A 23,459-nucleotide genomic window follows, 5' to 3' on the forward strand; every position below is an offset into this window, starting at 1 on the left:
GGTTGCCCACCTTGTTTCTGGTTACTTCAGCTTTCTGCTGATGAAGCAGATGGGGTGCTCCCTACCTTTCTCATTCAGCTGCCTCAGAACTGCAGGAGCTCTCAAGGCTAGAGCTTGACAAAGGGCTTTCTCAAGTCCTTCGAATCCCTTTGTGAACTCTCATTCCATCTGAACCTTTTTTGAAATTTGGGTGCAGAGACTACAATTCAAGGGAGAAGCTATGGACCCATAGTTCTCTATGAAGTTCCTATAATAACCAGTGAGACCTAATAAGGCTCTCACTTGGGTTTGAGTAGTAGGGGTGGCCCATTCTTGTACAGCTTGTACTTTGCAAGGCAATGGCCTCATTTCACCTCCTCCCACCTCATGTCCACGGTAGACCGCTTTGCTCTGACCAATTTGACATTTACTTGCCTTTATGGTCAGACGGGCCTGTTCAAGAGCCTCCAAAACATATCCTAAGTGGTCAACATGTTCTTTCCAAGTAGGGCTGAACACTGCAATGTCATCCAAGTATGCCATGCAGAAGTCCTCCATCCCATTCAGAACTTGATTAACCATCCTTTGGAATGTTGCAGGTGCATTCTTTAAACCAAAAGGCATTACCTTAAACTGGTATAGGCCTGCTGGGGTTGGAAATGCAGTTTTCTCCTTGGCATGGTCTGTCAGAGCTATTTGCCAATAGCCTGACATTAGGTCAAATGTACTGAGGTACTTGGCTGAACCAAGTTTGTCCAGCAGCTCATCTGTCCTTGGTAAAGCATGGGCATCAGTCTTAGTGACTGCATTTAGAGCTCCATGGTCCACACAGAATCTCAACTCCTTGGATCCTGCCTTTGGTACTAGTACACCTGGACTAGACCATGGACTGGTAGAGGGTTCCATTACCTAGTGATCAAGCATCTTGTTGATCTCTTCCTTTACGTGGATTCTTACATGGTCTGACATCCTGGAACCTCTGCATTTAACAGGTAAACAGTCACCAGTGAGAATATCATGCTGGCCCCAAGGGGTGAAGCCTGGTGATAGTGAAAACAGGGAGGCAAACTGATTTAACAGAAACGTGCACCACTCCTGTTGTTCCAGTGTCAGATTAGAAGAGATTAACTCTCATTTTCTCATCTAAAGGTTGTCCCCTGAGGAGATCAGGGAGAGGTTCACTCTCTTCCTCCTCTTGAGCTGAAGCTAGAAGCAAAGCTCCCACTTCTGGTCTTTAGACATGGGCTTTTAATCCTCAGGATTGCCCAAGTCCACCAGGTAATTGACCTCTCCAAGTTTTCCCACAACCTTGAAGGGTCCAATCCATTTGTCCTGTAAGGCCCTCTGCCTTGTAGTTATCATAATTAAAACGTGTTGGGCTTGAGTAAACTCAACCATGTTGGCCTTCTGGTCATGCCAATGCTTCACCAGAGCCTGACCTGCTTTTAAATTATCAGATGCTTTTGTCATCATGTGTGTCATTCTCCTCTGGAGACCTAACACAGTCAGTGACTCTCACTGGCTTGGGAGAAGGGGCACTCTCCAATCCCTCCTTAATTACAGCCCATGGACCTCTAACTGGATGACCATAGAGAAGCTCAAAGGGACTAAATCCAACTCCCTCCTGGGGGACTGCTCTATAAGCAAATAGAAGGCATGGCAGTAGCAGATCCCGCTTTCATCTAAGGGATTCCTCTAAAGCACCCATTATGTTCTTCATAATATGGTTAAACCTCTGCACCAACCCATTTGTCTGGGGATGGTAGGCAGGTGAGAACTTGTAACTCACTCCACAGTTTTTTCACATGGCCTGCATGTAGTGGGACCTACAATTTGATCCCCCGTCAGAGATGACTTGCTTAGGAAATCCTACCCTGGTAAAAATACAAAGTAGGGCCTTAGCAACAGCCTGGGCTGTAACAGCCCTCATAGGTATAACTTTAGGATACCTAGTAGCATGTTCTACTACAACCAATATCGATTGCCTGAAGAGTTTGTAGGGTCTAAGGGACCAACAATGTCTATTCCTACCCTCTGAAACGGGACTCGCAACACTGCGAGAGGCGACAAAGGTGCCACATTCTTCACTCCATTCTTGCCAGATTTCTGACAAGTGTGACAGCTCCTACAGAAATGTATCTACATCAGACCCCAATTTAGGCCAGTAGAAATATAGAGAAAGCCTTTGCTTGGTCTTCTTGAAGCTCAAGTGACCAGCCAAAGGAATCTCATGGGCTAACTGGAGGAATTGGTGTCTGGTCTCTAGAGGCACTACAAGTCTTCCGTAGTCCCCTGGGATAGACTCGGTTGGTTCACTGTAGAAGATGCCATCTTCCCAGTACAACCTATGCTTCCCTGGCTCTTGCCCGTCCAGCTGGGAAGCTGCCTTGTTGGCGAAGACCTTCAAGAGTAGGGCACTCTTTGACCTCTGCTGAAGTCTGCCCTACAGGGGCCACCTTCTGCCAGTAAAGACTGCAGCTCAGGACGGTCTTTAGGATCCAGATCTCCAAGAGGGGTAAGGGCTTCTTCCAGCTCTGAATCTTCTGCAGCTGATTCAACCTTTCCTGGTTGTTCCTCACACTCAGCCTCAGCTGGTGGAGCAGTCACAGGTGTGACTTTGGACAGTCCTCTCAGGGATGTCCTGGTTGGTAGCACAGGAGAGCTTTCTGGCTTTTTCTTTGAGACCTTGGTTTTCCTCTGTGTCTCATTAGTCTTTGAAATAGCACTTAGTAATTCTTGTGGACTGGTGTTAGAGAGGAATCTATAACATCCTCTGGAGAGCCATCTAAGGTACTCTCCCTGGCGCTCCTTGTCTGCTCCGGTTTCCTTTTGTTGGTAGGCCTGGGGGTGCTTGATACAAGAGTTTAAGTCATTCCCCAAAAGGACTCTGCCAGGCACCTCACATCGTACACTAACAGGTATTTTGACAGTCATGTTGTTGCACTGGATGAGAGCTGGTAGTCTAGGAAGCATTTGGACAGGGCCTCCAGCAAGCTTAGTGAGGCCTTTGGGTGCCTTGGCAACATCCCCAGGTTTGGAAATAAAAGATTCATACATCACTGTAATGCTGTCCCCAGTGTCTCTAATGGCAGGGGTCTCCTGGCCATTTACAAGTACACTGTCTTTGTAATATTATGTAGTGTTATCTGGAATTGAATTATAGACCTCTAAATTCTGCTGTTCCCACAGACCCAGGGACACTAAAGAAACACTGGCAGAGACTCCAATGGGGTCTTCAGCCAGTAGTTGAAAGTTTACATTTGCCATTTGTACTTCTCCCTCTGGGGAGAAGGCTCAGGAGACAGTGCGGACACCTGAAGGTTTACCCATGCATCTGGGATCCCCTCTCACATGGTCAGTAGACCCACAAGCATAACATTTTCCAAATGTTTTGACAAATGGGGGTTTCTGCTGACCTTCCTATGGTTTGGCACCAGAGGTTTCACTAGCCTGATTTGGTTTCCCTTGTGGCTTACCCTTTTTCTGTTTGGAGCCCTCTTTTGGATTGGAGGTATTAGAATTCTCTTTGCCATATTTCTTTTGCTGCTTCCCATCATCCTTCTTCTGAGTTGCCCCAGAATCCATTTGAGTAACCCTGTTGGCAACCCACAAATCAGCAGCCTTTGCTAACTTCTTTGGATAATTTCCTTAGAGTCAGCCAAGTGCTGTCTCAGCTAAGGAGAGCAGGCATCAAAAATAGATTCTAACAAAAATAGATGTATAATTCCTTCAAAAGTAACTCTGTTACCCTTTACCCAACCATCTAAGTTCTTCAAACATTCACACACCCAGGTAGCCCAAGGGGTATCATCATGCTTTTTTAGGGTCCTAAACCTCTTTAAGTACTGGGAACGAGTTTCCCCAAATCTAGCTATCAAAGCTAGCTTCCCATTTTCATACTCCAAGCTTTCAAGCTCCCCCACCTCCATTGCAGCATCAGTTGCAACCTGGGGGAGACTAGACAAAAGCCAAGGAATCAACTGATTTCATGTGAAACCCTGAATCCCATAGTTATATTCAAAAGCAGCCAACCAATCCAAAACATCAAGTCTCACCTCATACATACTCACAGCTCTTTAGGCATGCAATGTCTCTTAGGACTGGAAGACCTATTAGACTTTGGAATAGAACCATTTTCAAGAGACAATTTCTTCATGTCAAGAGCATGATGCAGTTCCATTTCTCTGAGTTTAATTTGTTGATGTTTACTTTCAGTTTGCATTTGGAGCCTTTTGAACTCTAACTCAAGCCTCATTTTTTCAAGAGAGACACATTCTGGACTCAGTACTGGACCTGGTAGGGTCCCTGTGGCTATAGGTTGCTGGCCTAAAGCAGGTAGAGATTCAGTGGGGCCGACATCCTGAGACTTCTCTGACTCTTCCAGCGCCTCAATAACAGACTCTGAATCATTATCATCCCCATCAACACCATCCACATTTGCTGAGGGCGTAGGGGTTATAGCTCTACCTCCCAGTCTTTGATGATTCAAGAATTTCTCAATCAATTCATTTTTCTTGCCTTTAACAGAGAGAGACCTGACATTACACATCTTTTAGTTGATCTACTGTTAGAATGATCAGGGCTTCCCGTTTGAAGTTATCCATATTTGGCATTATAAAACAATTGCTTTTCTAGTGGTGCTTAGCCTTGTGAAGATTATTTGAACAAAAGTAAGAGTAGCACTCTCAATGTTAACAACTATACTTATCCTCACCGCTTGTCGCCAGCGTTAGGCAGAATTGCATGCAGTACCATCTGGGACCACCACATACAATTAGGACTACAGGTGTAAGCAAAACCAACCTTTGGTACAAGTCTGTACTACACAGTTTGGTAGCGAGCTGAGCAGCCAGGCTTATCTCAAGAGGGAATGTGAGCAGTACAGGATTGTTACACAGAGGTTATCACAGTGGTTCAAGTAGACACTTACACAAGGTTTCTTGGTAAAACACATTAATTTATTACACAGTCATTTAGACAACATTCACTAGAAGGTGGCAACTTAATTATACACAAACACACTTCAGTACTGAACCAATACGTTTCTGAGTAAATTAGGCTCCCCTGAAATAGGAGCAAAATGGCATTTCAGTTACTTTCTGGGAGTAAAAGGCACAAGTTAATAGATCTGAAATACCTTCAGTTCACTAGAGGACTCGATTCAGTTCAATAGGCCTAGGCCAAGTCAATGGGCTAGTGTCTTGGATAGGAAAGAGCAGTTCTTGTAGTAAACGGTAAAATCTTTGCCAAAGTTCTCAGAAGTAGTTTGTACAAAAAAGAATCATATGCTGGGTCACAAGCTGATTAGGCCTGCAAGTTGGGAAAGTTACACAAACTTTCACAGTGAGAGCTATGTTCTCTCAATCGGGTTGGCACAGTACCTTAATATGAAGAAAAAGATGCAGCTGAAGACATTGGTTCCTGGCAGTTCCTGCAGATCTCAATGTTCCTGAGCCTCAGTCGTGGGGACAAGAGGGAGGACGTCGGGGGACTCCTGCACCGCACGGGATCGTCAGAAAATGCGGACAAATTGAGTTACTTCAGTTCCAGTAGCTGTAGTCAAGCACACAAGCTGGTGATCTTCCCCCTGGTTAAACCTAACCAGCTCCGAGAATGGTATCCTGGGGTGTCTAGTCAAAGGATCCAATATAAAGGGTCGACAGGTCCAAGGATCGACACCAAAGGGTCGACAGGTCAAAGGATCGAATTTTTATTTTTCACATTTTTTTGGGGGGGAAAAAAAGTGTTTTTTAGCGCAAAAAAAAAAAAAAAGTGAAAATGTTTTTTTTAAAAAAAAAAAAATCAATCCTTTGACCTGTCGACACTTTCACTGTCGATCCTTTTACCTAGAACCGTATCCAGGTGGCTTACGAGTTGATTGGTGCCACCGACTCAAAGAGTCGTCCTTGAAGGGGCTTCTCTGTCGAGATGAACTTGGAGATTCGGACCTGCAGCAGGGCTTCATCTGGCAAACCAACAGTCCTCTTCCAGCTCGTCTTCGGTTCTTTCGTTCCAGTGGTCGACTCTGCTTTCCAATCCAAGAGACTCGCCTTTTAATCATTCTCCCTTTCATTCCAGCCTAGCTGCCACTCACCCAGCAGGGTGGCTGTCCTTGCCGGACAGTCAGCCAGCCAATCACGCCAATGCGTTTGGGTGTCCTAGGAGACTAAGCACAGGGAGTTCGGGCACTTCCCTCACTTCCAGCCCACCCCAGACACTCGCCAGATGCGATCTTCAGTCCTGAAGCCCGCCAAAAGGCATAGAAACAAAAGGGACCAAACCTAGATTGGCGTGCATAGACAAACTATAGAAAGGCCTTCCCAAAAAGAAACAGCGAAAAAAGAAGACGGGACCTGTTGAAACAAAGGGGCTAAAGGCACCGTCTTGAAAAACATGGCTCCCGTGATTTTTATCTATCGGTGTTCGCGGACGGGAATAATCATGGTAGTTCGTTGTAAAGCACCACTCTACCTGGCTGAAAAACATCTCTGCGGGCATGCGCACCACCAAAAGCCACAACGTCGACAGACTCAAAAGAACTGCAAGTGGGGAAAAAGGAAGCAGGCCTTTTCCTGCTATGCATGCACCCGTCCTGGGGTAGGTTACAAATGCAGATACGACTGGCCGTCTCCATCCTTCACTTGTGGAGAGACCTGAAGACCCTACTCTCGAAAGAGCAACTCGCCAAAGACTGCTCCACTCAACCCTTTCTCGACCTGTAGTGTTCTCCAGTTCCCTGCACTCATTGCCTATATCAACTCTTCTGCTATGCCTACACCCTGTGTGTCCTGCATCATATCCCATGCCCCCATGTGTGTCCTCCAATGCAATGGTTCAGCTTACAGTTGGTGCCAAGGCACCATTAGCCAAAACTAGAAAGTATTGAGACTCTTCAGCTTAAACATCAATGTAAAAAAGTTACCATAACGCTCCCTTTCCATTATAAAAGTAGACACTTAAGGACTACTGTGAAGGAGTTGCAGTGTGTCCCCTCCTATCCCCAAATCTCTCTCCTGCCATACAAGCAGTGACAGTCAAAATCCTTAACCTAACTTGTGTGGGGGAAAGTTTGGGAATTGAAAAATATATTTACACCCTTCATAGAACCGCATTATAAATGTTGTTGAAAGTTTGGGAATTGAAAACTGTATATACACCCTTGCATATAACTGCATTATACATTTTTTGAGAGTAGGTGCTGCAAACTGCCATGTTTTAACCACTGTGCCTTGCTCGTCAATGTATGAGGCGAGACTGTAGATTGTACTGTGTATGTCTTTGCAATAAAGGCGCCTTGCCTAGTGTGCAAGAATGCTCGCCTTCGCATCTCCCTTCTGATGTATTTCTCTTTTGGCATATGTAAGCGTGATTTAGGCTCCCGCTTTTGTAGTAAAAGCGATGTTAGGAAGAAGCTGTTCCTGTAAAGCAGTGTGTCGGAAGCGGTTGTGTAGACTCAGTGCGGCTTGATACTAGCTGAACTCTTGACGAATTTGTTAAGACTGCGTATGTTCTCTGCTGTTAGGTATTACTTCTGACCTCCCTTGACGGCGCCTCTGTGAGAGATTCCCTTCATTGAAGTCGCTCCGTTGAAGCTCTGTCGAAGCCCTCGTCAAAGGCTCCCCCTTAACTCTGAAGAGTTTTGGTTTCGGAGGGAGCGGTCAAGTTGCGCGGCAGCCGTGGTGGCTTATGGGGGGGGTACCCAAGGCCCTGCTTAAGATAGCTGACAGAGATGAGATGATGTGCTGTTGATTTTGAGGGCTGTTATAAGCGGTGTTGCTGTTTTGGAATGCTCCAGCGGTTAGTAGCTGGGTTCCTGTGTTGGTCTAGAAATTACCCTTCACCCGCCACTCGCTGTTGATTTTTGGAACTCTGTGTGATATCCACCACTTTAACTAATGGTGTTAAGGCATAGCATTATTGCTGTTCACAGAGTGACTGCGGGCGTGATAGACTTTGTTCGGTTTTGTGTGGTATCCACAATTTCAATTAACGGCAAGAAGTGTTGCCATTTTTTCTTGTCAACAGGGTGACTGCAGGCATGTTATCTTTTGAGCTCCGTTTGTGTGTAACTTTCCTGATAAGTTTGGACAAGCTGCAGACTCGTCTGTGGGCTATATCTGTCCTTTAATGGGATGGTATACCCGGTTTGCACGAAAGTGATCTGTCTGGGATCATGATAGCAATCTCTAGCGGGGTACATACTGCGCCTGTGTAAACCACTGCTTGGATTACCTGTGGTTGTCAACAAATGGACCCTTTTTTGTTTGGAATAGAGAGCCTTCAGCAGCAGCGCCTTCAGCAGCGGGTGGATAGTGCTTGATTGTGCTTTCCAATTGATACCATGTAAAGAGTGCTACTGATACACTCCAGCTACTGATACACTCCACAGGCTGATCAAGAGTGCCTCTGGGATACCGCCCATGGCACAGCAGACTGAGGGTGGGGCCGATTAGAGCTTCAGGTACAGCCATGTTGAACTCCTGCACCCCAATGGTCTTCAACCAATCCCCCAAACACACACGGCAGCTGCAATCTCAGGTTGAGAGTATGATGCAGGGGCGGGGGTGGGGCTTAGGGGCCGGGGAGGCAGTATATGTTGAGATGGATTTCTGAACTCTGACCTGGTGGACAGAGGTTCAGAAGGTCAAACTAGTTTCCTAACCTTCTGGACAAGCCAGACCAATCAAGGTAGCTATGGCGGCGGTCAAGGCTAGGTCTCAGGAGGAGTGGGGGTGACTGAAGATCGCAATGAGCACATAGAGTAAAGGACACTTACAAACCACTCCCAGTCAGGTGTATATATATAAAAAATACAAATACATTTATCCCAAGGCCTTTGCAAGTCAACACAAAGTATGAAAATCACAGCAGTACTATTAAATCAACACAATCCTATTTATACACATATATACAAGACCAATGGGGTCCAAAGGATGAATGCACCAAATGAGTCCACAACCTAAACAGGGAAGTAAGCAGGCAGTGCAAATAGCCTTTAGGCCCTTCTGCATCAAACACAATCCTAACTGAAAGGCAGTCCAATCCCTAAGATGAGGGGAGCCTAATGCTCAAATTTACTTGCGAAGCTGGCGCACGCAGTAGTTCAAATGGGCAAAGCAGGGTCTTTTGTAGGATCTGTAGCAGCTCAGGAAGGGAGGTGAGGTGAGGTGATGCAGAATAGGTTCACACTATTCGAGGAGGGCCTCCACCTGAGGGCAGAGTCGATTCCAAGCATTGGGAATAGTTTTCTAGTTCTCACTAGCAGCGGAAAGGAGAGGGGCCCTCAGGGGCCACTTGTGCATAAAAATGGATGGATGCGCTAGGGGCCACCGGTTAGGGTTGCAATTACTCACCGACCCCGGACCAAACTTTGGCAGCCAAGTCCACTTCGGTTGCAGGTTCAAAAGCGGCAATCTTGAGGACCTGCTGCTTTCAGCAACAAAGATAGCGTTGATTCCCCTGCGGGACAGTAACGATTTCTCTGCTCATGGTGGATGGATCAGGCCAGTTCTGCCGTAGCAGGCTTCAGGGCACAGAGGACCACAGATGCAATGAACTTGCAAAGTTCGTCACCACGTCTGGGTGACACAGCAACCGTGTAAACTCTGGTTTAGGCACACTCACTTTACTCCAGACCTGGGAATGCCAAGTGTACGAAATTCAGTGTGAGAGTGACATGAACACAGAGCTTGTGATGTGCCAAATTTCAAGGGCCTGCTTGAAACGGCGGCAGTATCAGGGCAAAACATCTGCGCAAACTGGTCAGTCCACTGGTTGGCCCAGGGACACTTCCGAAAAGGCTTACTTGCAGGTTAAGATGAAGGTGCTGATAATAGTTGGTCCCACTATTCTAATGGGTCGAAGCGTCTTCGCAGACCTTCTAGGACGACCAGATGCTGAGGGGTCCAGTGGGACGACAGCAGGCTCAGGCTGCCAAACCTAGCGGGTCACCAGCGGTTCCTAGACTCAGCTTCTTAGTTTCAGGATACTTGGATCCTATCCTGCGTTCAGTGAGAACTCCAGAGATCGACATGGTATGGGTGTCTGGGGCCTTCTCTTAGCCAGAATCTCCTTTGCGCCAAAACGAAGAGGACCCAATGGGAGATCTGCTCACATAAAGGCATACCATACGTGGACCAATCATGGACCAAAGTGGTCCCAGGCATTCACAGCACTCCAGACTCTCTTGCATCCAGGATGTGTATTGGAACCAGACGTTCCATCCTACATCCTTGGGGGGCGCACACAAGGCATGCAGAAGCCCGCGAAAGCTTGGCGCTTCGCTGGAAAATGCATGCCCAAATAAGGACTGACCCGGGTTGGCTCGACCTGGGGAAGGTAAAGAGGCAAGATGGCCAAAATGACAGGACAAAACCTTGTGGAGTGAACATTTTGGAGCCAGGCCACCTAACTGTGCCAAACACGGTAATTGCGGTTTACCTGGCAAGAAAGGTTTAAAATATGGGAAATGATAAGCTGCCACCAGCCCCGTCCAATGCACATCTGCACTTCTCCTAAAAAATCCTTTGAGTGTATGTAGGGCCTTTGGAAATGACTAGACCCAAGTGCACTGTAGGGATGTAACGGTATACCGTTAAAGATACCGTGAACCAATTAATTGAACAATAATAACCATCACATTGTTTATACCGTTATACCGTTCATACCGTTAAGTGTGCTTTTCAATCTGATTTGGAAAGGCTGCAGTAAGCAAGTGCTGCGCAGTCTTGTTCTTGCACTCTTGGATGTGCCGTCTGCCAAGTAGTTTCAGTTTGAGCAATTTTTAATGCCATTCCATAAACCACACGTGCCTGACACAAAATCAATATGTTAGCAATAGGAAGAATAAATACAGTGCCAAGGAGGAAAAGGGTTTGCTCTTTTTTTATTTATATTTTTTTTAAAGCGCTCACACAGCCCGCATGCATGGCGGCGCTGAAAGAAATTGTTTGTTTATTTAGTTGTGTAATTGTTTTTGTCTTAGTTGCGTATTTATAACACGCTTAAACACCCAGAGGTTTCTAAGCGCGGACCCAGGGATCGAACCTGTGTTGCTTCGTGTCGTTTTGCTTCCAAGGCGCGCACGTTGCCGCTGAGCTGTCCTCCCGGGACTTTAGGTTGGCGGCTTTGGGGTTTATATATTTATAATGGATAATGTTTTCTAAACATATGACAATGGGGGATTTCCCCGGTTCTATCATTGAATTTACATATAATAAGTCACACTGCGTAATTTACTCATCTCTGTGGGTATTCCCTGCTGCCATACCAAAGGGTAAAATGTCCGTGATTACTGAACACCTTTTGGCCCGGAAGTAAACTAAAGGCTGTAACGTAAAGAGTGTGTGTGTGCGCATGCGCACAAGCGTATACTACGTCAGACTCCATTGATCTGTGGCATGCAGGTTATCAAGCTGGCAACATGTTCATCTTCACCAGTAGCCAGTGGGGGAGCTAAAAGCCTAAATGACCACTTAAGAAAAGCTATTCAGTTTGCTTTGACAGTCGCAGCAGGGCTCCCCCCCCTCCTCCTCCTCTCCACACGTGTGTTTGTGTATGGTGGAAGCAAGGGCTGGCATTTCAGTGGAAAGTATTTTGAAAAGCCCAATTCTGGCCCGGAGTGCCTGGTTTTGTTTGTGATGAATAATCTGACAATTTATGACCTTTTAGAAAATATTTGTTAAGATTAGTTAACTCCACCTGCTATACCGCGATAACCATGATATACCGTCATTTGGCAAGAAGGTTATTGTACCGTCATAAAACTAATACCGTGACACCCCTACTGCACTGTAGTGTAAGGTATATTGTACACTTGTTACAGGTTGCAGAAAAGTTGCAACATGGACAAGGACTAAGGGAAACAAAGTCTCCCAGTACTGACTGTCTTTAAGGGCATGTCAGTTTACCCAAGAAAAGTGAGCGAAAATCCCAGGGGGGGGGGTACAGCAGAAGGCTGTGCTCCTCTGGTAAAGTCAGACTACAGTGTTCCTTCGGCACCCGTTTGCATCTTTCCTATGTTGTCTTCAATCTCCACTGATTATTTGACAAACAAACGTGTGCGTTTTCAAGCTACCAGTGACATCGAGGCAACCAGTGACATCGAGGCAACCAGTGACATCGAGGCAACCAGTGACATCGAGCTCACGCGGAGGAGGGGGAATACAATCTTGCCCCCATTCCTCCCCTCTTAGTCGTTCAGACAAGACGTCAATCATGATCCATTTGTGTTTGGCTCCCACCAGTCCTACTCTTTTTTGTTTAAGGATGATGTTGTTAATGTGGAGGGTCCTAAAGGCGTAGACTACACTCGAGGTAACATCTTGTTGGGCAAAAATATCCTTGGCTCCTCTGGGTCTTCTTCGACAGTCAAAGCAGGCTCTGTCCCCACGGATGAATCTTGGGGGGGGTGAGGGGAATTCAACTTGAACTTACAGATATAGAATGGCTATCAGGGTTTTGGTCAAAAGAAAGTTCAAGACCGTAACAGGTCCTCCGTCAGTAAGGCCGGGAACGCATGGACTGTTGTGTGTGCTAATAATTGTTCCCAGAAACGTACCTGGTTTGGCTGTTCTTCCCGCTTTGGATAACAGTGGGCAGTTGAATTCAGACCAGAGGGTGGACCTGCAGTCGGGCCCTAATAGGGAAACTAACCAAGACATTGCTGGTGCCACATTCTATCAATCAACAGCGTCCTATCAACTTGAGGGCTAAATCCCCGTTTTCCGCCCCGGCTGGTGACTTTTGGAGCAAATCCCCCCCACCCAGCACACCATACAGATTGAGAGATCCACACACATGGGGACATTTCTCCTCCAACATTAACAAAGAGCTTACGGCCCTACATAACCAGCAAGAACTGGTCTCGAGAGCCGTAAGGGCCAATACAGACATCCTCAATCTGCTGGATGAAAAACTATACTTCGTAGAAGGTTATTTTAGTGGTTTTGGATTGAGAGAAGGGGCAAACGGTCCACTACCGCCTGGCTATTCTGAGCCCACGCAGGCTGCTTCTATGCAAACCATTGTGCCCCTAAATCTTCCAGGCTGTGCAGAGTACTACTCTGGAACATGTGTCCATGGTTTTGATTGAGCCCACTGACGCACCTACTCCACTGTTGGAGTGTAGTGTTCAGGCTGAACAGACTTGGGTGCCTACAGAACTTCCCTGTAACACCTCCTGGGCAGAGGGTGACACGTCGGAGTGTGAGGTAGAATGCAATGGCTCGGTTGAGTATCCCTCCTCTCCTCCTTTTTCTACTTATACTACCAGGAGAAAAATGAATAAAGGGAAACCAAATAGAATAATTAACCAGTGGTCAAAATCAAGGTCTGCTAATGCATCAAGAAAACATGATATGATATGGCATTTATAACGCGCCTATACACAAGTGTTTCAAGGCCCGTCGAGGCAAGGGAGGGGAAAACAGACAACAATCCTACTAGGCCAGGTGTCATTCAGATCGCACAAGTGCGAGGGTAGGGAGAAAGGGAGTGCCAGGGGGAAAGTGCAGTACATGGGAAAGAAGAATAAATAAAAACGGCCTGATGGTGGCAAGTGCAAGGTAAGTGCAGACATAAGTGCTGGAAGGGGGACTGTAAGGATACAGAACCAGTCCTTAAGTGCAGGGGGTTGCCAGGGAGGCAGGGCAGGTGTGTAAAAGGCGGGACCTGGCCCTAAGATCAGAAAGGGTGGCCAGGTAACCAGTGCAGATTCGGCAGGGAATTTCAGCAGGGGAGAGAGGCAGAGAAAGCAGAAGCAAAGAGGAAGGTTTTGAGGTGTTTCCGGAACCGGAGATAGTTCTCCTCAAGTGTCAGGGAAGCAGGAAGGCTGTTCCAGAGGGAAGCCCCTGCCGAAGAGAGAGAGAGATCGACCACCAACTCGTTGCTTGGAGAAACAGCTAATCCTGAGGGAGTTGGAGGCAGATGAGCAAAGAGCCCGAGAAGGAAGGTATTTAGGAAGAGAGAGTTGAAGGTAATGCGGCCCCAGGCCCCAGAAGGCATTGTGGATAATGCAGAGGGTTTTGAACCTAATCCTTGCAGCCACTGGGAGCCAGTGCAGAGATTTCAGTCCTGGAGAGATATGATCCCTGGGCTTGAGGCCAAGGACAAGTCTTGCAGTCCTGTTTTGGATAAGTTGCAGAGGGCAGAGAGTAGAGGCAGGCAGATTTAAATAGAGTCTGTTGCAATAGTCCAGCTTAGAGAGAACCAGGGCTCTTGAGATGGTGAGCTTCTGAGGGAAGGAGAGGAAGAATACCTCCGAGGAGGTGCAGCTGGTAGTGTGACTTCTTAGAGACGTCGGAGATGTGAGGAGAGAAGGAGAGTGTGGAGTTGAAGATGACCCCGAGGTTTTTAGCCTTGCAGGTGGGAGCAGGAAGAGGGCCAAGAGAGGCTGGCCAGAGAGCTGAAGGGAAGGAGGGAGAGGGTGTTGCGATTCTTACTGGCATTAAGGCAGGGGTCATTGGCAGCACACCACTCCTGGATACCAGACAGACAGTCAGAGATGAGGGAAGGAGAGGGGAATGCCGAGGGTAGCCTGAAAATTAGCTGGGTATCATCCGCATAGCACTGAAAATTGGGGCAGAGAGCGGCGATGCGGTGGGCAAGGAGTTCCCGATATTGGTTGAACAGCCAAGGAGAAAGGTTAGAACCCTGGGGGACGCCACAGGTAGAGAAAAAGATATCGGAGAGGAAGGACCCAAGTTGGACCTGGGAGGGTCGGTCGGAGAAGAAAGAAGTCAGCCACGCCAGAGCCTTTCCAGTGATACCCAGGTTATCACGGAGATGGTTGAGCAGGATGGCGTGGTTGACAGTGTCAAAGGCAGAAGAGAGATCAAGCAAGATAAGGACACACGGGGTGTTGGAGTCAAGGTTGGAGAGAAGGTCTTCACGGATGTGCAGGAGAGCAGTTTCCGTGCTTCTGGCAGCCCTGAAGCCAGGCTGATGGTCATGAAGACAACCAACACATTCAGTGTGGAGATTAAGATGGGAGATGGCCCGTATCTCCAGAAGCTTGCCCAGGAAGGGAGTGATGGAGAGTCGGCGATAGTTAGCCGGGCAGGAGGGGTCAGCAGAGGGTTTCTTAAGAAGAGGGTGCACAAGGGAGTGCTTCAGGGGGGATGGGAAGACTCCAGTGGCAAAGGAGTGATTCCAGAAATCAGCCAGGGCAGGAGCCATGTAGTCGATGTGGTCCTTGATAGTTTTGGAGGAACAGGGGTGAACCTGTTTTGACGAGAATTTCATAGATCGGACTTGTCGAGAAACCTCGTCTGCCGAAAAAAGGGGAAAGGAAGAGAGGGAGGGGGGTGGCAGCAGAAGGGCCAGAGGAAGAGCAGGGGATGCAGGGAGGGAGTCGATAGGAGGAGTGAGGACAGGATGTCCTGAGTTTTGGAAATGAAGTGAGAAGCCAGTCCCGTGCAGAGGGCCTGGGAAGGGACAGGAGAGTTAGAGACTGCAGCAGGATTGGCCAGTTCCTTGCGGATTTTAAAGAGTTCACCCAAGTTGTTAGATGCCGCAGAGATCCGGGCTTGGATGTGGGCTCTCTTCTTTTCTCTCTTCTACAGTTAATGAACTACCAGACAATGACATTACGATTGATCTAAATGAGCAGGGAGTAGATCCAGCTATAGAGCTGAGGCCTGTTGTGACATCTAGCCAAGTGAATCCGGGGACCAAAAAGAAATCTAAACAGGGACCGTCTGCTAACACCTCTTTACCCCCGATAACGATAGACTGGCCCACTAGCCCCATCATCCCCTCCCTGCAGTTGGGTTATGACCAGCAATCTACTGAAGGTGAAATAACAAGGGAGGTTTTTAATCTATCAGTGGCATTGAACAGAGGACAACAGTCAAAACTTAGCACCCTGTGGCCCTCGATGGTCACACTGCCTAAGGCCAGTGTGGTGTAGAGGCCTTTGAATGAAGTGGTACCTCAACCGCATGTGACTCAGGCCATTTGCTCAGGTCGTGGGGCTCCTGCGGTGGATCTACCCAGAGAAACTTGAGACTTGAACTCTGCAGATTCAGGGAAATTCCAATGAAGGGGGAGCAAACTATTTGAATAGTCAGACTGGTTGTGCTCTGAATAACCCCTCTAGGGTCTAGTCTGGAACCTAATTGTGGGGGGGGCTGGATAGATGTGGGGGGGGGGCAAAGTTAATTGGTTGGAAGCTGGGCAACATGTGTCGGGTGCAAACGATTAAACAGGTCTAGTGTATTGGAGACATTCGTGCAAATCCCTTCGCTAAGGTCTTCACAATCTGAGGATATTGAATGTATTGCCCTATCCATGGTCACAAGTAATCGCATGGTTTCACACTTCTTCTCTAACTTCGTATCTAATTTGGTCTGGTCTCAGAGGGGGACTTTGAAGTCTTGGGCTATCAAAACAACGGAAGCTGCAAAGATTTTTCTGTCTCCAGCATTGGCCTCCGACCCATCACTCACAATTGTGGACTCTATAACCGCACAAGCATTAGCTAGTATTCAATCTGCTAGCTCTAACGTTGTACAGGATTGGTCTTGGATTGAGGGGACCATTAAAGCCTTTCTGTCTCTTACAGCAGGGTCGAAGCAATACTAGTATTGGGGAGATTTAAGATTCTCTCGTGGAACACATGTGGGTTGAAAAACTGTTTGATAATTGGAACAATTCAGCGGAGATGAGCAAATGTAACATTCTGTTTCTACAAGAAACGATGCGTATGGCACCCTTTGTACTAGAGGGGTACTCTTCTGTACCTTCTATTGTGAAGTGTGGGGATAAGGGGAGACCAAGTGGGGGCCTGGCTATTGCTATGAACACCAGCCTGTTGATCTGTGCCACACTTTGGTTTGAGGGCGAGGGTATCCTGGCAGTGCATCCCTCCTTCTTGGATGAGATGGGGACGTTCTCCTTGTAAACATATATTGGAACCCGGCAAAACAAACCATTTCTGCACTTCACTAGCTATTAACACAGACCTTTGACTCATGGCAAACGGCGGGCTACCAACATGCTATGATTGGGGGGGGGGGGCACTTCAACGCCCTCTGTGCCACCACAGTGGCATCTATACCTTATTCCAGGCGGGGGAGGGCAAAAAACTCCATGTGGGGCTTGAGCTGGGGCACGTTTATGTCAGCTTGGGATCTGCATCTACATCTACTGAAGGTGGGCCATCTGAAGGTGGAACATCCCCGAACGGAAGACCTCTTTACATGGCATAGGGGCTCCTCCAAATCATGGTTAGACTATTTCTCTCCCTCTCTCAAGGCTAGGTCCTCCTACTTGCATGTGCAGGATGCAGCGGTTAGTGACCATCTCATTATCCACTGAGTGAAAACACATGCAGGTCCGATGTATCTGATGCCCTAGCGCTGACAATATGGCAGAACAAAGGGCGGCCTTGTCACTGGGATTCTCAAATGTATATTAAAACTTAGGAACAACCTAATCCCGAGTGCACATGGCAGTAATCAAGACATCTGGAGGGCCTCTAAACTACCTGCAGAGCAGATGCCACTGGATCTGTGTATTGGTAAATGTATACGCAGGGCTTCTTCAGAGACAGCGAGGCATGCCAAGGGATCCCATCCCCATTTGTTTGACAAAAGAATAAGAGACTCCAAGCTGCCGTCTCTATAGAGGAATTTGTCAGTCTCAAGAGGCAGGAGTGCCAACGTCATAGGAACCTTGTGAAAGCCTTAAGATATCAACCCCATGTCACGCTCACCCGATTCCCACGGAGGCGCAGGTCTGGCTTCGAGTGCTGATGCTTCTTCAATGGTGAAGCGCAGGACTCTGATGATGGACAGGAAGGGGCCCTCTACTCTGGCTTTTCTGGCTCGCAGGAATATTCCCCTGTGCGTGAAAAGGGAGTATTACCTACTGACGGAATAATGCTCAAGCCTCCCACTCCCTTCCAACCCTCCTCGATACCCTTCCACGATTCCCCGTGAAGTCTCACCTTAGGGTCTGGAAGGATGAGTTCTCCATCCTGCTTCTGATGCAGGGGCGCGTTGAAACCCAGTTACTTCACTGGATTGAGGTTTGATGGGTGTTCAAAATAAGCTTGACTATTCAGGTGAGGCGCTGTAAGAGTTCTGTTGCAAGTTCAAAAGTTGAAGCTTAATAATAATGTTCATTGTCTTATTGCAGCAAGCGCTAATGCCTTTTTCCCCTTAGGGGCCGGGGTTCGGAATGCCGGAGATATGGCGCCGACCCAAAGTGTAAGTTCTGGATGAGCGTTCAGGTAATGTCTTTGCATTCGCTCATTCAATGTCTTTGTCTTTTTTCCCCATTGGGGCCGGGGTCCGGAATGCCAGGAAGTGGCAGGACCCGAAATGAAAATGACTCAACAGGTAAGTCTTAGAAGGAAACTGAGCTTTTCCTATTTCCCTTCCTTCTCTCACCTTGTTTTCTTGTCTTTTCTCTCTAGGCTCTGGGAAGTGGGTGCGGATCCGGATGATCGCTGCTGAAGATGGAGGCGCCCAGGAAAGGCGAGTGAAATGCAGCACTGCAGCGATTTAGGTCTTCCCTTTCAGGATCGTCGGTGTGATGTCCCTGTGATGCAGCTTTAGCAGGTAAGGTCTTCTTTCTCGCCAATTCTCTCTTATCTCCCTTTGCAGGCAACCCAGGATGCTGACAGGCGTGGCTGAAGTCCAGATGCAGGAGCTGACACGGTGAGCATCCAGCTGCGAGGAGCAGAACAACGCGAAGCGCGAGTTGCTGATCGGGCGTGGTTTAAATAGCTTTGGAAGAAGTTCCAGGCATGTATCCTTCCACCGATCAGGTATGTATCCTTCCCCGACCACACCCAGGTGGAAAGTAGTCCCACAGGTAAAGTAGTTCCATTCAGGCCTCAAGAGGGCCTGGATGTAGCAGCATGGTCTGCATCAGGCACTTCCTGGGGGGGAATGATGTCTGCCTCTGGGGTTGTTGGGTCGGACCTGCCTCCTCGGAGGTAGGCACCATGACACCCCACCTTAGAGATAACCAATATATGCTGAGGTTGCTCTTAAAAGGCTGACAACAGACAAGTTTGGAAGACCATCAACTCTAAGGAGGATGGCATATTATCTTCAGAGGCTGATGTAATTCTGGAAAATACTTGGGTCTCCTTCATTGAGGGAACATTTGAATCTCCATTGGATGCCAAGTGCTCCTTTCCACAGTTTGAAAACACCAAGAAACTTTACCCTTGCCCTTAGACGTTGGCCGACACAGTATGGGCCATCAATAAAATTAAGCACTCTAGGGTGCCGGGACCGGATTGGCTTCCCCTTTTTTACTCAAAAAAGACCCGTCTGCCTGGGCTGGTTGGCTAAAATCTTATTTGGATTCCATCTACGCTATCCACAAGGTGCCGATCTCATGGACGGAAGTCCACCGTAATAACCATCTTCAAGAAAGGTGACCCCCATGATCCGGCCAACTATCAGGCCCATTGCCTTGATCCACTCCACCTGTAAAGTGTTTTCCATACTGCTGCTTACAGATCTAAATAACTATCTAGTGAAGGCAAACACTCCATGCCGCTTTCTGGTTGGGTTCAAGCAGCAGGTTGGAACTCCCCTCAATGCTACACTAGTGAAACATCTGTTACTTAGTGCCAAGGCTTTTCAGGGGGGCAATATCTACATGGCCTCCCTCAATCTCTCTTCGCCTTTCGACTGTGTGGAGTGCCAGCGGCTTTGGGGCAAGCTATAAGACTGAAGGTGCCCTACGAGCTGGTTTGTTTACTGGCAGCATTGCATCATAACTCGACGGTCAGGATTTGCCTTAACAAGGAGGGGGCCGTTACTAAACCCATTCATGTCTCCTTGGGACTAAGACAGGGGTGCACATTGGCACTGACCTTGTTTAATTTGTATGACATTGAATATCTATGGGAGAGACAGGATCCGATTGCCGTAAGTTTGGGGCATCTGAGACTCCACTGACTGACCTTTGCGGATTATATCATCATTTTTGATGAGACACCACGGGGACTCTAAGCAAACTGAACATCTTTGCTGCCTATACCACATTGAATAATCTGGCAATCAATGGTGCAAAACCGAAGGTGGTGATTTTTTCGAAGTTTAATAATCCTAAACTCATGAGATGATGCTCCGGTTGGATAAGGTTGTAAGGGTGCTATCCATGCGCTACCTGGGTTACAATCTATCCAACACTGGGTCTATCGAAATGTGGACATGCGCACTAAAGGAGAAGCCGGGTTCCTTTATTGTCTCATATGAAGTGCATTTTCTGGAAACTTTGTAGGTTCTCTATCCTCCCTGTTCTTAAATTACTACCTAGGCAAGATAGAGCGGATACTATTGTATGGGTTAGATATAGCGTCCGTAGAACTTGGTGCCTGTCTGAACGTCATGCAAGGGACTATCTGTTGGGGCTAGCCTTGGCAGTGCCGAATGGTATTTTCAGGCATGAATTCACTGCAGGCCAGATTCCAATGGAGACAGTTATTGTCCTATTGGAAGTTTCTTTGCCCTCCTAGTAATTGACTATACACGGACCTGAATCTGTCCAGTCTTTGAAAGGGTTTTGAGACATTATGGACAAATTACTGGAACGTATAGGCTCGAATGTAATCCTCACGCAGTGAAGGCCAAGTTATTTAGGGATGATTGGAGAATTACAATTGAATCCATCAATATTCCACGTACCAGGAATATGCAAGCTTCCCCCACGGATTGGGTCAGCTCCCATCATATCTAAAATGTTTTCCCTGCGCAAAGTCCCATACGGTTTATATGAGATTTAGGCTGAACCAAATTCATACCTATGAACGCACAAGGAATTGGTATACTTCAGAGGGGGCTGGCGCAGGGGCTAATTGCACACTGGATTCTAGATTGTTACACTTTGAGTTCGATCAGAAGAAAGTGCTTTGACAAAGAACTGTATAGCTTTGCCTCAGAGTTTTCAAAACAATTACTGTAGTCACGCGTTATATGAGGTAATAACGTAACCCTTATTAACTTGCTTCTTCGATTCCTAAATGAAGCTGAACTGACATGAAGGTCTTAGATATGTAAAGATGTATTTGAATGATTTATTAGTTGGAAGGGTCGGTTGATGACGCAATGTGAACGTATTGTAGGTCATGTTAATTTTTTAATTCTAATGTACGTTTTCTATTTTTGTACTTTGTGTAAGTTTTTTTTTGTAAACAATATCACAAATAAAAAAAAATGTAACAAGCGACGTTAGTCATCATATTACAAGCAGTCTCCACCCGCCTCAGAGCATGAGTCAATCTTCAAGGAGTATATTCACCTTGAACAACAATTTTTTTATGGTATGCGGCCCTCCCCGAGACCTGGCCCCGTTGGGACAAACCCTTCCATTGAAACACATGCATTCCTTTGGCTAGTGCACGCACCGCGGTGGGGTTGCACTTGCACCCAAGTCTTGTGCTGCCGTGGATTCTGTTATGCTATTGCTTTTTCCCAGTAAATTGTTCACCAATCACTGGAATCGCGGGTGGTCATTTTTCCACCTCACTGGTTTGCACAGTATACAGTGATGTTAACGAATCGAAAATAACAAATGGCTTTTATAAGGAACCCTAAATAACGAAAAACACAGAATTTTCTGTTAAAAGGTATATATGGGGATAAGGGAATAAAAAAGGGTGGGAGTGGGGTAATAAAGCTAGGGAAGTGGATGTGGGGAACCCCCCTCAAAATAATGTACGAGTTAAAAACGTTTTCATTATTATTTGATTCGCTATGATCACATGGAACTGGTTGCACATTGCTTTATTATTTTATCTTGCACTCTAAATTGTCATTTTGTTAAACATCTAACTACCTGTGAAGGACTCCCTGTATTTGCCTTGGAAGCTGGCACATATTTTGTAGGCAATGGTAGCTTTGTGGGGGCTTTTCCGTGGAAATGTTCCAACACAGTTTCAATCGCCTGAATATTCACCTATAAGAAAAGCGCTGCTGATAACAAGGACGCGTGTCAGAGAAAGAGGTGAAAGCCCTTTGCTAATGTGCTGGAGCGTTCATCCCCAAGACACCGTGTATCATCTCATCTGTGTCCGGTCTAGTTCATGAGAACTATGTAATTGAGCTAGGTCTGGTCAACAAGAGCCCAAATTTAGAGTGGTGCAGTGGGGTCCAATTCACCAAACAGGGCTGTACATCTGGAGCTGTGGACACCCACCAGCCTGTTATTTTATCATCATCATCATCTTAGGCCTTGTGGTCTATAATTCATCATCATTGATGCGAAGGAATACAAGCCCCAGAATACAAGGAAAACGCGGAACAGGATTAGATCTTACGAACTGTAATGGGAATGTTGACATGAATGTTCTAACAATTTTGTAAAGTGATAGGTAGGCACTTCTGAATGGATAATGGGGAAACTGCCGCTGATGGCCCACCTCACCACTCAAACGTGTATAATATAAATCACTGTTAAAAATAAATAAGATTACACCATTGGGCAGTTGCGATCCGTTGACTCTAGACCACCGGGCTATCTGGCCAGATCAACAATCGTTTGTTAAACGAAAGCATGGTCGAGGACACGTTTCGGTAATTCCCGAGAGTTGACAACCGTGTAGTGACAGCGGCTCTGATACAAAGGATTGCAAAGGCAGGGGGCAAGCCAAGGCGTGCCTTCTTGGAATCCGGGGAAGGAGTTAGAAAGCTGCTGCTGCTGCCGCCCCGCCCGCCACGCACCTCGTGACAGCGAGCGTGCAATGCAGGCTTGTGTTTAGCGGAGCGGTGGCAAGCGAGGAGGGGCGAAGCAGGAGGCGGCCCTCGCATCTGTGTTTGTTTGCAGTAGCCTTGGCGAATCTTACCTAGCGGCCCCAGCAGGGAGCGAGTTCAGTGCCCGCGGGCGGAGGAATGTAGTCCGGGCTGCAGCGGGACACAATGTGCCAGTGCTTGGGCGGAGTGGAGATGAGAGGCGGAGGGAGGGGTGTCCTCGGGGCCAGACAAGCCTTGGAACGGCACCAGTTCGGAAATACGGAAGAGGAAGAGGTGGGGCCCTAGGGCGCGGGTTCAAGGGAGGCGCCAGGTGAGGGCGCTATGGGTTCAAGGGAACGTGACTATCTGAGTCAACGTGAGCACCAATAGAAATCAAGTGCAAGCAATGAGCATAATGGACGCTTGCGCACTTATGTTACAGAGGAATATTTCTAAACTAACGCACGAATAACTAATGAACAGCACAGCCGCGTTGGACCTTTCAGGGGGTAACAAAAACTTGTGGCATGATTATTAGATCTCTTATATTCCAAATCGCGGAAACTTTCGGGAAAGATTGGCATCTGGTCACAAATTCTTTAATATGTTTGGAACAAATTCGTAGATCATTTGGGACCCACAGTGCCCTTTTGAGCCCCCTGATTGTATTCATGGGGTCTGTTCCACAGATTATAGTAAATATGATTGGAAAATATGTTCTGAACAAAACCAAACCCCTATCTAAAGAAATGATTAGACTAACAAATGACAGCCTTGCTGGGT

At 47.2% G+C, this 23,459-nt stretch overlaps 1 protein-coding gene across 1 annotated transcript in view; it reads right to left on the minus strand.

The window, feature by feature from the left end:
* The window catches only part of SLC20A1 (solute carrier family 20 member 1), a 284,197-nt gene extending 261,161 nt beyond the window's left edge, over window positions 1-23,036 (minus strand). The window contains exon 1 of the mRNA XM_069619005.1: window positions 22,790-23,036. The gene's annotated coding sequence lies outside the window, so the exon portion shown is untranslated. The remainder of the gene's footprint in view (window positions 1-22,789) is intronic.
* Window positions 23,037-23,459: the final 423 nt, after the last annotated feature.

The sequence above is a fragment of the Ambystoma mexicanum genome, chromosome 10 (assembly GCF_040938575.1).
Source record: "Ambystoma mexicanum isolate Mex_15411 chromosome 10, UKY_AmexF1_1, whole genome shotgun sequence".
Classification (NCBI taxonomy): Eukaryota; Metazoa; Chordata; class Amphibia; order Caudata; family Ambystomatidae; genus Ambystoma; species Ambystoma mexicanum.